This window comes from Anser brachyrhynchus, assembly GCF_964034855.1.
Source record: "Anser brachyrhynchus genome assembly, chromosome: 5".
Taxonomy (NCBI): domain Eukaryota; kingdom Metazoa; phylum Chordata; class Aves; order Anseriformes; family Anatidae; genus Anser; species Anser brachyrhynchus.
In genome coordinates, this window is record NC_137699.1 from 6,717,029 (window position 1) to 6,731,353 (window position 14,325).

Consider the following 14,325-nt stretch of genomic DNA (forward strand, 5'->3'; position numbering starts at 1 on the left):
CAGCAGAGGTCAGGGAAGTCCGAAACCCAGATGTCAAACTATAAACTCGACCCGTATTGAAGGCTGCTGACATTTAGAGACAGACGTCTGTTCTACAAAGTCATTACCCTGCTGGCTTTAAAAGGCAACCAGAACAACACACCCAATGCAGAACTCAGCTTTATCAACACCTGAACACCTCAGCTGCTGCCAAGTTAACAAGGTGCTATGTAACAGCCACGGAGTATCTGACCACAGGGACCCTTGAAACAAGGGTCCAGCTCAGTAAAATGGTAATCGCATATAGACCACGTACATACTCAGAACAAGCACTGACGTGGGTTTTGGGGTGTTTTTTTTTCCCCCCTCCCTCCTGCCCCCATCTGCATTTGAGAACTAACACCCACTTCAGGTCAGCAATAGACTGGTTTTATTTTTTTGTTGTTTTAAATAGCTTTGGCTTAGAAGAGACGGTTTCAAGGACTGCAGGCATTTTGTATCACAGAACTGAGTACAACAAGTTCTTAATCCAGAACAACTGTTTATGAAAAGGAGGAAACTACTAACTAGCTGCTTTGCAGGGAAAATTCTCCTCTTCAAAATTCATCCTCCACCTTTGTCACAGACAGGTGGCATCTGCAAAGGTTGTGATGACAACCACCTTGTTTTAATAAGATGCTAGAAGAAAATTAAAAATAAATGCCTTTTAGGCAAGGTAAGTATAAACAGCTATCAACGGCACCTCAGCTTTCCCATGTTGAAGGAGTTTACTTACCGCATAATATAATAAGGTAATTACTCAAAGCTAGATCGGCCATCCAACACTGGACAAATAATCTCTTGGCAGAAATAGGTGTACAAAACCCTTATTAACCACTGTTTATGGATTCTGTCTGGAAAAAGAAATTGTTTCTGGTAAGTTGCATAACTTACATGTATTGTTAATAAGAAACTTCCATAAAGAAATGCTCAATTTATAAATAATTTGGCATCTCGCTGACAATAAGCCAGTCTGTGTGATTTTTTTGATAATGGTTGAAAAAAAATCTTCATTAATTTCTCAGTGCCAATGCCATTCTCTATTATTTCTGCTACTAAGCAGCGAAGACATGCTAACTACTTTGCATTCCCTGGACAACAGGGCATTTAATGTCATTTAAGAACAGGCATGTGGAACAAAAAACACCTGAAAACAACTTTGAGAGGGGTATGTTGCAAGTAAGGGAAGAACCAAAGCCTGACATAGGATGGAAACTTTCTCTGCAGGAATTGGATTGCAACTTTCTGAACAGTGGATAGAAAGTTTTAAAATTTATCCACTATATAATGCTGTAACAGATGTAACATAAGGACACGGTTTAGATGCGAGGTCATCATTTGAGGTGCTAAAATTATTTGAATGCTCAAACTTTTGCTCTTCTGTTTTAGGAATCTTGAAAACTATCTTCCGGGAAGTAAAAGCCAATGACAAAATCTAACAAAGTCCTGGCCTTTTTATTTTTAAAAAACATAAAGGCAATTAACTTGGGTTTCACACATATTTGTCCTTTAACATAGATGGACATACACATATACCCTATTTTATATTCTTTATTCCATCATTTGATTCCTTCCAGTTCTCATACTTTAAGTCCATAGTACACACATTTTCTTGTTAGTAAACCTGTCAGAACACCGTAGGAATTCACCTTCTCCCTCCCAGAGGGAGGGCCAAGTGGTCAGCCAAATAAAACTCTCCTATTCTGGTTTCACCTTCTGATTCATCTCAGCCAAAAATTAATAAATACATAGATTCTTTGTCTCTATTTTCCACAGGGTTTCCAAAGGGTAGGAGGAAGAAATACAAGAGATTTAAGTTCTCTCAAATAAATAAAACCCTACACACAGCATCTTCCCAAAAGAGATTATACTTTAGCCTTGGCAATTAACATCTCAGAATTACTTAAACCTTTGTAATTATTTTTCATGAGCTAAGACCTCATACGTAAGTCAAGGGCCAGGTGTGCTTGTTATGCATTACTATTTCTAGAGTGTCATATTTTAAACAATATACCTGTTTACAAAAACTACATAATTTTTTGCTCTGATAATACAATTCACACTCAGAAATTAAGAAATACCTCAACAAGCTAAACTTGCAAAAGATAATTGTTCATTATGTGCTGCTATTTCACAATGGCATGACTTCATTAGGTTTGGAAATAAACGAGTTTTGGAGCAGTGCTTCAGCTATATCTTGGGCTTTTTAGAATTAATTTATTTAAAATTATTTGCCTTCAAATAAAAATTTAATTCTTCTACTTGAGGCTTAGTGTATTGAAGAACAGAGGCAATTCATGAGTTTTTGCCTAACAGAAGATACAGTATGAACTGTCTTGCACTTCACTGCTGAGCTTACTAGGACATAAATATGACCTCTATACTACTTGAATAAGCAACAATGAAGTAAAACAAACACACAACACAAATTTATATTTTACATTTACTTTTCCAGATTCCTGCCTTGGAGTTTTCTTGCTCAATTTTTCTGTGTGTTTATAGAATAAATATACACACACTTTTATTGGGCATGTAAGAAACATTAAGCAGCAGCTACACTTAATATAGTGCCATAAGGCAAATAAAGGATTGCAGTACTTAAAAGGAGCCTCTTAAAGAGAGTAGAGAAACAAACTTACTGATTTCATAGCCCTGAAGCATTCTTTAATGCTCGAATGTCTTGTTTTATGAGGCTGTTCAAGATGCAAAAATTTCAAATTCAAGTTAAACACAGAAACAAGTTTCCTTCTACTTAACAACTCTTCTTCCCTGCAAGGAAAGCCTCACACATACAAAATGGTCTTCAAACATTTAGCAGAATGTAAACCAGTGTTGAACATTTAACCATGTGCGTATGTATGTGTAATTTCACACATTTTCTATATAGTTTGAAAACACTTGTGGAACATTCGCCATTTACAGAAAATGAGTTCTAATTTAAGTACTAAAAGAAATGGCTGTCTGACCTTTTTTCTTTATTTTTATAACTGAACAAAAAGTATCAATGACATACTTCGGCACAAATCACCAGGAAAAATTTTTTTCCTGAGGATAACATTAGAATAATGTAAAAAATGAGTTAATGAATATACAGAGCTTCTGAAATATATACCCTGTACACAAAACTAAGCACACTGCATAGCATCAGCTGTAAATAGAATCTGACACATAGCTTAGGGGAAATAAGTCAAAAGATGTCTTTTTATTAAAAAAACTATTTTAAATAATTATTTTTATTTTGAAGTGTAATTAGAGAGGCTAAAAGTCAGAGCTGAATAACCCTTACCCAGAAAATTCAATGCAAGTCAAACAACTTAATTGTGGTTACACAGTCTACATAACTCTTTACATGGATGCCATTCAGAATTAATCTGCCAAATCATTAAGTTTCACTTAGATGATACCTGACAGCAGCACTTTAAGTGCTGAGCTGGCTGGCAAAGACAGAAGGAATTTTTCCTCTCTAGTGCAGGATCAGACTAATCTTTGCTCTTTCCAAAACACACTACTGAATTAGATGAGTGGAAACATCTGAACTGGAAGCTCTCCAATACAAGAGATAACTGTCAGCATTGCATTCACTCATGCTCCAATGAAATCCAGATTTTTCAAGTCTCCTTCACACATTAAAAATAAGGCTGGTTTCCAGACTTGAGGAATGGATGCCCTGAGATTTATTTTTTTAAATTATCAGTGTCACATTTTATGGCAAATGGTACCTTCTAGGCCTCACAGGAAAATAAGCTGTCTCTTCCAATACTGTTGTGATTTCACTCTATATTTTACTGTTCTACAACAACCACACCAGGTTCACACATCCAGGTTAACACACCAAAATTAAAGGAGTACCTTATTTCCCCCTCCCTTGCATCTCCCTCTGTCATCACTGCACACACATCCTGTTGCTGCCTGATTGCTACTACCAGGAATCCCTCAACAGCCAGGCAGAGCTTTTTTCTCCAGACTCCACATAAGACTGATTAAAAAAAAAAAAAAAAACGACTCAGTGTAATGCATTTAGTGCTTTCCATTAAGCTTTATTTCTAATAAGAGCCAGAGTGTAAACCATCTTCTATCCCGTAAGGTAAAAATATTAAATACAGTCACGTAAGCTTTACTCATGCTATTGAATCAGATAAATCAACCCCTTTATTTGTAAATTGTATACAGTTTCAACTGTTTGTCTTGCCAGAGAGCAATGGAAAACCTTAATCAAAATGACATCATATTATTAATTTACAATTTGATAAATGGGATAATCCTAATCCCCCAAATGCTTTTGTTTCCATGAGCTGCAGGAAAGCAAAGACATTCTTGTTAGGAAAGACAAAAGGTATGAAAACACTAAGGTATACAAAGATAGCTGTGCCTGAGTTTATAAAAATTAAATCTTTGCTCATGTAAATAAAATTCATATTTAATTTGCTAAGCGTAACAATGCAAAAAGCCATCCTGTTGAGGCTTTTAGAAAAGTTATTTCTCAACATTATCAATGTTACATATTCCATTTTGTTTAAAACCTCCAACTGCAGAGATAAATAAGCAGAATGTGAAGGATTTCCTATAATTCTATCGAAAGATTGCTGGAACTGTTGTGTCAGGAAGGGAAAAAATCATCTGATTTTACAGTGATGGCTAGTTACCTCTTCTTCATCTATAGCCATCACTGCCATCCATGGCCTGACTGCCTTTTCTGCTTTCTATTACTGAATTTCACGATCCATTTATAACATGAAGATTAAAGAAGCAGTATATAGCAATTTTAGAAGCGATAATGCAGCCTTATCAAAAATTAGCATAAGCAGGAGATAGAGTTAAACTATGTTTATTACAAAGAGAAAATGGCAAATTTTAAGATACCGTGTTTCACTTGTGATTTTATGCATTAGTTTGATTTGCACATATTCAGCATTTACTTCTATGCCTCATCTATTCAGCTGTTGATAATATACAGATTCAGCTTGCTAATGCAGCAAAAACAGCCTTATCCACAGAGGACATCAGCACGAGCATTAACCTTGAGTGACAGCAGCTGATCTGTACTTAGTAACTACTAAATAGCTTGATTTTTCCTTTGGAAACACAACCACAATACTTATAAAAATAAAAACACAAACAAAGAAGGTCACCTGCATGGAAGGAAATGGCAGGTAGTTTGTAGCGGTGGTTTTTATTTACCATACAATGGTAGGAACTCTGTTCTCAAAGAGAATCAGAACAGGCAGCATTTGATTCGGACAACTGATTTAGTAGTCCACACCATGAATAATGGTCGAGTTACTGGCACTTTCCTGGTTGTTCTCATAAACCATTCATTTTATTTTGAGAGTTTACACAGGGAATTTAAGTCATATTAGGGTATGACTTTAAAAAAAAAAAAACAAAAAGAAACCTATTCTTGTTTAGCACTCTTTCAGACCATAAGTATTTATAGACAAAAACAGTAAGGTATAACTGTTCTATAATACTCACGTAGCATCATGCCCTGCATCATTTTGTTTGATATTGCATTATAGCACAGAATAGTGACTTGCTTGGAAACAGATAAGGATATTAGATACACAGCAATTCAGGTATAAGACTGATATTCCACAGTTCTTAGCTGAAGGACCAATCCATTAAAGAACAGTTTATCTGCTCACAGCTCTAACACAGCAGAGCTTGATACAAGCTTTCACTCATCATTGTACCTTATTTTCTCCACAAAGTACGTCAGCAAGACTCTTCAAAGGGGTGGTTATCTGTCAACTCACAGTCGGCTCATACTTCCAATAAGGTGGCAGTGGGAAAACCCAACCTCTATAGGGAACAATCCTGTAGTACCATGTCTGTTGTTGTTGCCTTGCCCATGAGTGAGTGATAAGCCTCCAAACCCCCATGAGAATACCCTAAGAATTTAAAGTTTTGTTCATATGTATATAAAAACCTTAAGAGGGAAGAAAATAATCTAAGAAAGTCAATCCTTTGTCTTACTATAAGAAGCAGGGTACCCAAAGAAGAAAATAAAAACAAAGACGACATCCCACTGCTTCCAGGAGGTAACTCAAAGGTAACAGTGAAATTCAGTAGAAGGAATAAGGTAGATAGCTAGAATGTACTTGCTGTAAGGTTTAGATGCAAGAAATCCAGTGGAAACCTCTTAAAAGACTTAGAAATAAATAAATATACAAACCAGCACCCAGCTACTTCAGTTTCCTGGCCAAGGAGAGGAAAAGAAGGGGGGGGGGGGGGAACGACAACACACCGCAAGCAGACAAAACAAAATCCACCTCGCAAGTATATTGCCTGTTTTTGACACATCGTTTAATATACTGCATTTCATAAGCATGCCTTACCTCTTTCTTTTAAGAAAGCAGCAACAACAAAATCCCCTGTGATTCCACATTTTCAATTGAATTTCTTCAAGGTAGAGCAACGTAAATCTTCTCTACTTGACAGTATCAATGAGAGTACCTGCCACTCTGCCACATGATTTGAACAGCATGAAAGACATCCTCCACTCAGGTTTCCCAATAAGCAAAATGGTCCCCTTCCCAAGACTGATATTTAAAATATGGATATTAAATGCACATAGCACCTGCAAGTGAAAGAAGCGACCTCATTTTACAACGCATCAAGGTCCATGCTTTATGAAGAGATGAAATATTGATGCAATCTTGCCTATAGAGAGATCAAAACAAAGGCACCTGTGCATTGGCCTGGACCTCAAAATGAAGTCCAGACACCCTGTTACTTCCCAGCACCAACCAGTCTTACAATAAGAACTTTACCAGGAACAAGCCACACCATCTGTCTGCAGAGTTACCATGTCCTGCGCTCTACTGGGACAACGTACTTTATCAACCTACATGAACTAATAATGCATGTGATCACCAAATTAAGAAACAAGGCTTCAGTGGATTTCAAGCATGAGACTAAGAAGGGACATTGCCACTTTTCTTTGGCAAGAAAATAAAACAGTCATTGTTTGCTAACTTTATTGAGTTAACACCTTCATTGTTTTGAATGTAAAAATATCTCTGTTGCATTGCTCAGCTGCATGAAAGCAAGAACAATACTGGAGAAGAAGCAAGTACTCCAACTCAAGTCACAAAAGCTTAAAAAACCATGTTTACTGCATTCTTTATCGACTTTTATTCATAAAGAAATTGCAGATGCAAAGTAAGATTTTTTTTTTTTAATATCGGTTCTAAGATATTGCTGACTTCTTAAGTAAAACGTAGCAATCTTCTGTGAAGTAATCATTATTTCCAAATTTAGGTAGGAGTTTCTAAAGGTGCTTCTGAAAGAATTAATTGTTCCAAGAAGGACAGCAAGCTACTGACACAAACAAAGAAGTGAAAGACAGAATGTATACAAAGAAAATACATACAAAAGGAAAAAAAAAATTAGCAAGAGCAAATACCATGCATGTTTTATGAGAACAATACAAAAGCCTGAACCTTCCATTAAATAAATCCTGCAAGCAGAAAGGAAAAAATAATGAAGGCCTAAAGACAAAGATACCTTTTTTGTACCATATAATCATTTTTTCTTGGTTCCAAGTAAATAGGGGAGACACATTTTAAACAAAAACACGGTAAGATTTTCTCATCCACTTTTAGTGTATCTCAAAAACACCCTCGGACTATACACTCTCTAATAAAATCAATCAAGTACACAACAGTTGTACAGAAGAATCATCCTGTTCAGTTGGAGGGACTCAAGTTTAGAGAGACTAGAAAGTTATCCAGTCCACCCCAACTACTATGAAAAAGACCGAATTATTTTCATACTTCACTATCATTCCCCTCCAACACAAATGGTAACAAAAAATATATATTTTTTTGTATTACAGTCACAGTTTAAAAATAAAGACTATGAAATACATGAACAGTTGGAGGAAATTACAACAGATCCAAACTCATGTTCGGACAAATACTTAGATGTTTTGCAAACATTAACAATATAATCATCTACAACATCAGGACAGCACACGATTTTAACTAAATTATTAAAAGACACCTTCAGCACCCACCTGTATTTTTAACTTGCTTCTATACACCCGTGTTTCTTTAAAATTGTAGCAAAGGCACATCCCTAGTCAGCAATGCAGAAGCTGGCATGCCCTCAACCCAGGGTACGTGAGTGCTTGCCACCTGGGGTGAGACCATGCCTCCTCACCCAGCTCACCTGAAGCTCATTAAACCAGTCTGGACAATACTTTGTGCTAGCAAAGGCATGGGTTGCAGCCCCAGCTGGTATCACAGGTGGAGGAAGTCCCTCCAGCTGCTCTCCTGCTCCACCAACTTTCTAACATCCAAAATTTCTGTTCCTGATCCATGTGCTGCCTTATTTGTTTCTTGGAGCCTCCAGTTCTACACCTTATTTTATGCAGAGTGGCACCTGCTAAGTGGGAAGATGACACACAATGTGCTCAGCTGGCCAAAGAAAATTACTGGTATTTTCTTCTTTACCCTAATTAATTTATATTGACACTGGGTTTTTTTATTTTATTTTTTCAGGAATATTGTTTCTAAACTTTGGAAATACTAAAAAAAAATTCAAGACCATTTACATGTATATATATATGTGTATATATATATATATACACACATGCTTCACGCAGTCATGGAACAGAAATGAAATTAACTGATTTTGCAGACATATTTTTTCTTTGCTATAAGACATCAGTGAACTGTCTGTCCAGAGCAGATAATGTTTTACGTTCTGACAATGTTTTAATTACTGAATGAAGGAGTATAATTGTTAATTGAATAATACCTAAAATAATTTCTAATTCTTTTTCATTCTTCTGAAATTTGCTATTTTAGTGAGCTTTAGCTTTTTTCACCAATATATTTAATAGAAAAAAACTCTCAAGATGATAACTTTCTTTCTACCCACCTCATTTCTACTTTCTGAAATGTTAAGGAGCTTGGAATCCACACAACATAGAAAACAAACTCCATTAAATATTACATCAAGTGATAGGAAAAACCAAGTCACAGAAAATAGTTATTACTTCAAATAAATGCTACTAATGACCAATTAATTTCTCTATTTAGAAAATTCTAAAGCCTATAGACAGTAATAAACTCATATTATTAATAGTAGCTTACAAATACTATAATTTGGAACTCTGCAAGTGCCAAATTGCTAAGAGTTTTGAGCCACACAAATGCTAATTTCTTCTCTCATGTTTTTAAAAGCTTTTATTTGGCACAACAGCAAAGTACCAACTACAAAAAGCACTACTAGTATTTGTGAGACTTTTTTTCTTTCTTGTTATTGAAGATGACAAAATTTATTTTCCTGTCTGAAGATCAAAAAGTGAGGAGAAAAACATTTTTGATAACTGAGGAAAACAATTTTTCATACTGTACAGCCAGCATAGAAGTCACACTATAAATTGAGAGAATCTCTTTTGCACTTAAGAGTTTTCCTCACATTAGGGAAAAGAACCTCTCAGCAGCTGCAGATCAAGATTTTGATCCTGCTTGCAGTGGTAGAAACTCACAGCAAATCCACTGGACTCTTTAATTCTGCTGGAATATCTTTACAGTAATGTTACAATCTGTGTTTGTTTTGGCCCAAGACATTCCATCCATTTGTATGGCTCCCTGCCAAAGGGCTGCCTATAGCAAACCCCTGTCTGTGGCTAGGGAAGAATAAAGACTTTGGAGGCATTTTTTAAGAGAGAAAGAAAAAGGACACAAAAACAAATCTGAAACAACAACAAAAAAGCTAAAAATAAATAAATAAATAACAGCCCAAAAACAATGACAAAAACCACACCCTAAATTATAAAAAGCTTTGCCACCTGGCAAACCACCACCGCTACCCTCTGAATATGACACAATCTGTATTCAGCTGCCTTCCTTTCGAGCTCAGGCACTGGTAAAGATTTTTTAAAAATCACCTCTCACAAATTAATCAAAGAGGACAGCTTCTTAAAATATATATCCTGAGGATCAGTCTGAAATAGTAAAGGAATACTTGGCAATGCTAGGCTGATGGTTGGACTCGACGAACTTAGAGGTCTTTTCCAACCTAAATGATTTTATGAGTCTACATAGTGCTACATATTCTGACACCTGCTGTGGTACCTGAAGGAAGGTAACAGAGGGAAGGAAAGATACACCATTGTTTTGATCCAGTATGTTTTCTTGTTTAGAGGGAGAAATCAGTATTATTTACACTGTAATTTTATTAATTTTTGTAGTAATGAATTTTACAGGAAAAGGAGCAATTTTACTTCAGATTAAACTGCGATCTATATTAGTTGTACATGCACATTAAAAAAAATAATTAAAAAAGAAAAACACAAAGTCATAGTAACAGGAAACATATTAAACACATTATTTCATTGGTATTGATGGCAAGCAGACTTTCCCATATTGGAAGCACGGAGTTTAGGAGAGTAGTTAACTTTAAGTGTTAATATCTGCTTAGAGCTCAGCTCTGATTTAGGGCTATCTCCTGGAGCTTGTGTCATGTACTTGGCTCCATTTTACATGTTCCTGGTGTTCAAATTTTCATACAGAAGTCACTGGCACCAACAGCTCTTTTTTTTGCATTAAATTGCCCACTAATTTTTCCTACCCTGATTATATGAAGGAAGGTGTGGTTCTTCAATAGTTGTACCCATCAATTCCACCCTCTTTTCCTGTCCTCTCATCACTAGAGAGGCAATAGCCTCTCTAAAAGGTTTCTGCCAGAAGCACCAGGCATTAAGGAGATGCAGAGAGGCAACAACGCTTTTCTCATGGGTTGGAGCCCTAAGTCATTCTTTGCATGTTAGCAGTCAGCTGTGGGATTATATAAAGAACATGTTTTGTCTATCAGCTTTTATTTCTTCATGTATGATTACTGAAGTAATACAACGACAGCAAAAAAAGAGACAATCAAACAAAAACCACCAGGTTTCTGATTAAAGCTCCTTCTCATGGAAGGCAAGTACTTAAATCAGAGAAGTGCAACAGAAATTCATAGTCATGAGACCTTTCAAGATGGAGTACTCCATGATTTTACAGGGATCAATAGATATAGGAAGAAATGGAAATACACTGGTACAGATCGATGCCAGGATACTAAAGGGAACTACTGCCTTTCCAACAATTTCCCTCTCCTCTCTCTTCATCTTTCCTTATCATCAAGACCTAGTTTCCCTGATGACTCAGAGTTTTGAGATTCTAGGAACTTTGTGATAATGGAAATTTTATCAAACTAAGTATTTAATTGATTTTTACCTGCAGTATCACGTACCGTGATCTCCACACAAGGGGAATTAACAACCGAAAATTCCATTCGCTGTTCTAGTTATCTATTATATTCTTTGCTCTTCTTCATTCTTTTCACAGACTATTTATTACTCTGCTCAACACACAAAGCCCTTTCCCAGCTACTTCAGAGAAAGCTAACTGAACAAATACTGTTTAAGCCCCCAGAAGTCTGGTGAAACCGCAGGTATAATGCTGGGTCTCATTATATGAAGATGAAAGAAGGAAGAACTCAGGGTTCAAATAATGAGTACCTTGAGACCAGTTCTTCCATTAAGACCTTACAGCAGCCGCAGCTCCTTAATGAAAACTGTTATGTGAGGAGCAAAATCATTCTAACACTCCTGATTCTGGGTTAGAATTGCAGCCATTTTAGAATAAAAGCATGATCTCTAATACATGATCGGATCATGACAGGCTCCTGGCCTCTCTTATGGGCCAGAACCTCACTGTCAATTGCTACTCATAAAAAGCGTACAATCTTAATGCTTTCATCAAAAAGCCAGTCTTGGAAATTAAGATTCAAGATAATTAAATATTACATATCTATAATATTACATATTTATAAAATTATTGTTAAAATATAAAATTACTAATTTTACATACGCCAAAGTTGTCTGTCTTTGTGGAATGCCCTAGCAAAAATCCAGCGTGTGCACAGGCTTATCATACGGTTCGTAAAAATTTGGAAGCCATGCCTGATTCTCTAACAAACCATTAAATCTTGTTTCCATTAATGTGTTGCTATCAGATTAAAACCCGTGAAGTACGAAGTAAAAAAAAAAAAAAACAAAAAATAATATATTAATATTAAAGCTTCCTTAATAGTCAGCAATATTTCACATGAGAAAGTAACCATACAAATTACATGCACTTTTCGTTTGAATTGAGTGAACTGCAGCATACTATCAGGCAAAGAGCTTCAAGATATCCGAACTACTGTCTAGGAAAAATAAGAACTGCAGTTAGTCAATATACTTCAATTGTAATCTTAATCTTCTTCTCAGTGAAGAACATTGAAACAACTCCATATAATTTATACTCATTTGACAGCCCAAACCATGTGTTGATTCATTTTCAAACCAGAACAGACCCTCCTGAGCAATGGGCGTTCACGTTCTTTCTTAGAAAACCAGAAAGATCTCTTGAAAACAGGATCAGACTGCACATTCAGACCAAGATTTCTCCACAGGCATTCTGTGTTATTTCTGAGATTTTTGGAGCTTTAAGGAGTTATTTTTAAGGTAGAGGTGCAGCAAATAGCGCATTACTGAATTAGTGAATCACAGAAATAGTCTTTTCAAAGCTGAACACTGAGGGAAAAAGAACTGGCTTCAACCACTTGTCTTTAATTAAGTAACTCCTAATTTGCTGAGCCAGATTTCTTTATTACTTATTCATTACTTAATATGTAACCAATCCTAACAAGAATTTCTAATTATATATGTTAATAAGACTATTACCTATATTGACTTAAAGATCCCACAGAAAACAGAGATTTAACATAGTTCAATCTAAGGTATTAAAATATGAAATTCAGAAAGAAAAAAATAGAATAGTAACTTACTTTTGGTGTGTATAGCTATGCCATGATGTTACTTAAATATCACGTGAAAAGAAGGAAAAATGTATTCAAGTATTAAATCTCAAATTAATAGCAATAATATTCTTAAAACTAATATTTTAAAATATTTAACAGAAAAATATATAAATGTTTTTACTCCAATTAAGAAATAAGTGTACAGCGACTGAATAACATTACTTTCAGATACAGTTTGAGGGTTCTCAATAGTGTAAGCAAAACTGAATTATGCTAGCTCAAAAATAAAAATCAGTGAGAAAACAGGGCATAAGTCTCACTGTGCTTATCCCAGGAAAGGCAAAAAGCAGAGCTTGATGGTGTGCCCTCAGCAACAAGGGGAAAGAGAGAGGAGGTAAAAGTGGTGACTTTAAAAAAGTGGTAAAGTGATGACTAACTGATTTATACACACAAAAAGAATAAACTAATTAACAGGTCCGATGTGACTGTTCTTTATTTTACATTTCCTGCATACAAAGCAAAAGAAAAGGAACTACTTAATTTTACATCTTAATGTATAGTACTTACGGTTTTAATTCATCCCCTATTTTTTCTTTTGCATTTTCAATACTTATACTTTTTAAGATTGCTCATGAATGTTGCTCTTGGCAATGAATCTAGCTAAAATTTACATGGCAGAGAGTAAAAATATACTGGGGGAAGAAAAAAAGTCACTCAGTCTGGAGTCTACCAAACTTGGCAGACCTTTTAATTGCAAGAATACAATGGAGGCATTTCATCATTTTAGTAAGTAATAAGTAGATAGATGTTTACTTCAGCATGTATCCCCCTTAAGAGGTCAATGTTCTCATAAAACCATGCAGTATCCATCATGAAAAGTGATGGGCTTGCTGAAGATGTGGTTAAATTCAGGAATAACGTAACCATCTTCAAGCACACTACATGACTCAGTAGTTTTAAAGCAGTTCCATAGGCAAAGTCTTGAAGAGGTGTAGAGACATCTTTCAAATGTTGATATGTCACACAGTAAAACCCCCCCCCAAAAAAAAAATCCCCTAAAAAGTATAGAAAACATATTTTGAAATAGCAGACATTTATTTTGTAGATGTCACTGCTGTATATATCCTATTTGACAGCAGACAGAAGGACCAAATTCTACTTGCAATTACTTAAGAATGAGATAAACAAGAACTTGCACCAGCGAAATGGAGCTCAATTACGACAGGTTTCTAAGGGTTATGCAACAGTAATTCTAGTTATGTAGGTGTAGTTGTCATATTGAAATAAAAATAAAATTCTAAGAATGCATTGAGGGAAAGCTGTGCTCAGTTAGTTCCAAACCTAAGCCCATGGGAGAAACATTCAAAGGAGATGAAAACAGACTTTAAAAGCAGAGTTTTTCTGTTTCTGAAACGCATATGTTGTCTGCTTCTGGTAGCTAACACTTCAAGCAGCAGTCAGCAGATTCAACTAAATTGGCTGTGAATGGGCAGAAAGATCTGTTGA

General features: G+C 35.6%; 1 protein-coding gene and 1 long non-coding RNA gene across 2 annotated transcripts in view; both read right to left on the reverse strand.

Moving 5' to 3' along the window:
* LOC308195238 overlaps positions 1-13,836 on the reverse strand; it is a 56,900-nt gene extending 43,064 nt beyond the window's left edge. The window contains exon 1 of the long non-coding RNA XR_013951368.1: positions 8,036-13,836. This is a non-coding gene — a long non-coding RNA (uncharacterized lncRNA). The remainder of the gene's footprint in view (positions 1-8,035) is intronic.
* SPON1 (spondin 1) overlaps positions 1-14,325 on the reverse strand; it is a 330,516-nt gene that overhangs the window by 312,215 nt on the left and 3,976 nt on the right. The window lies entirely within an intron of this gene.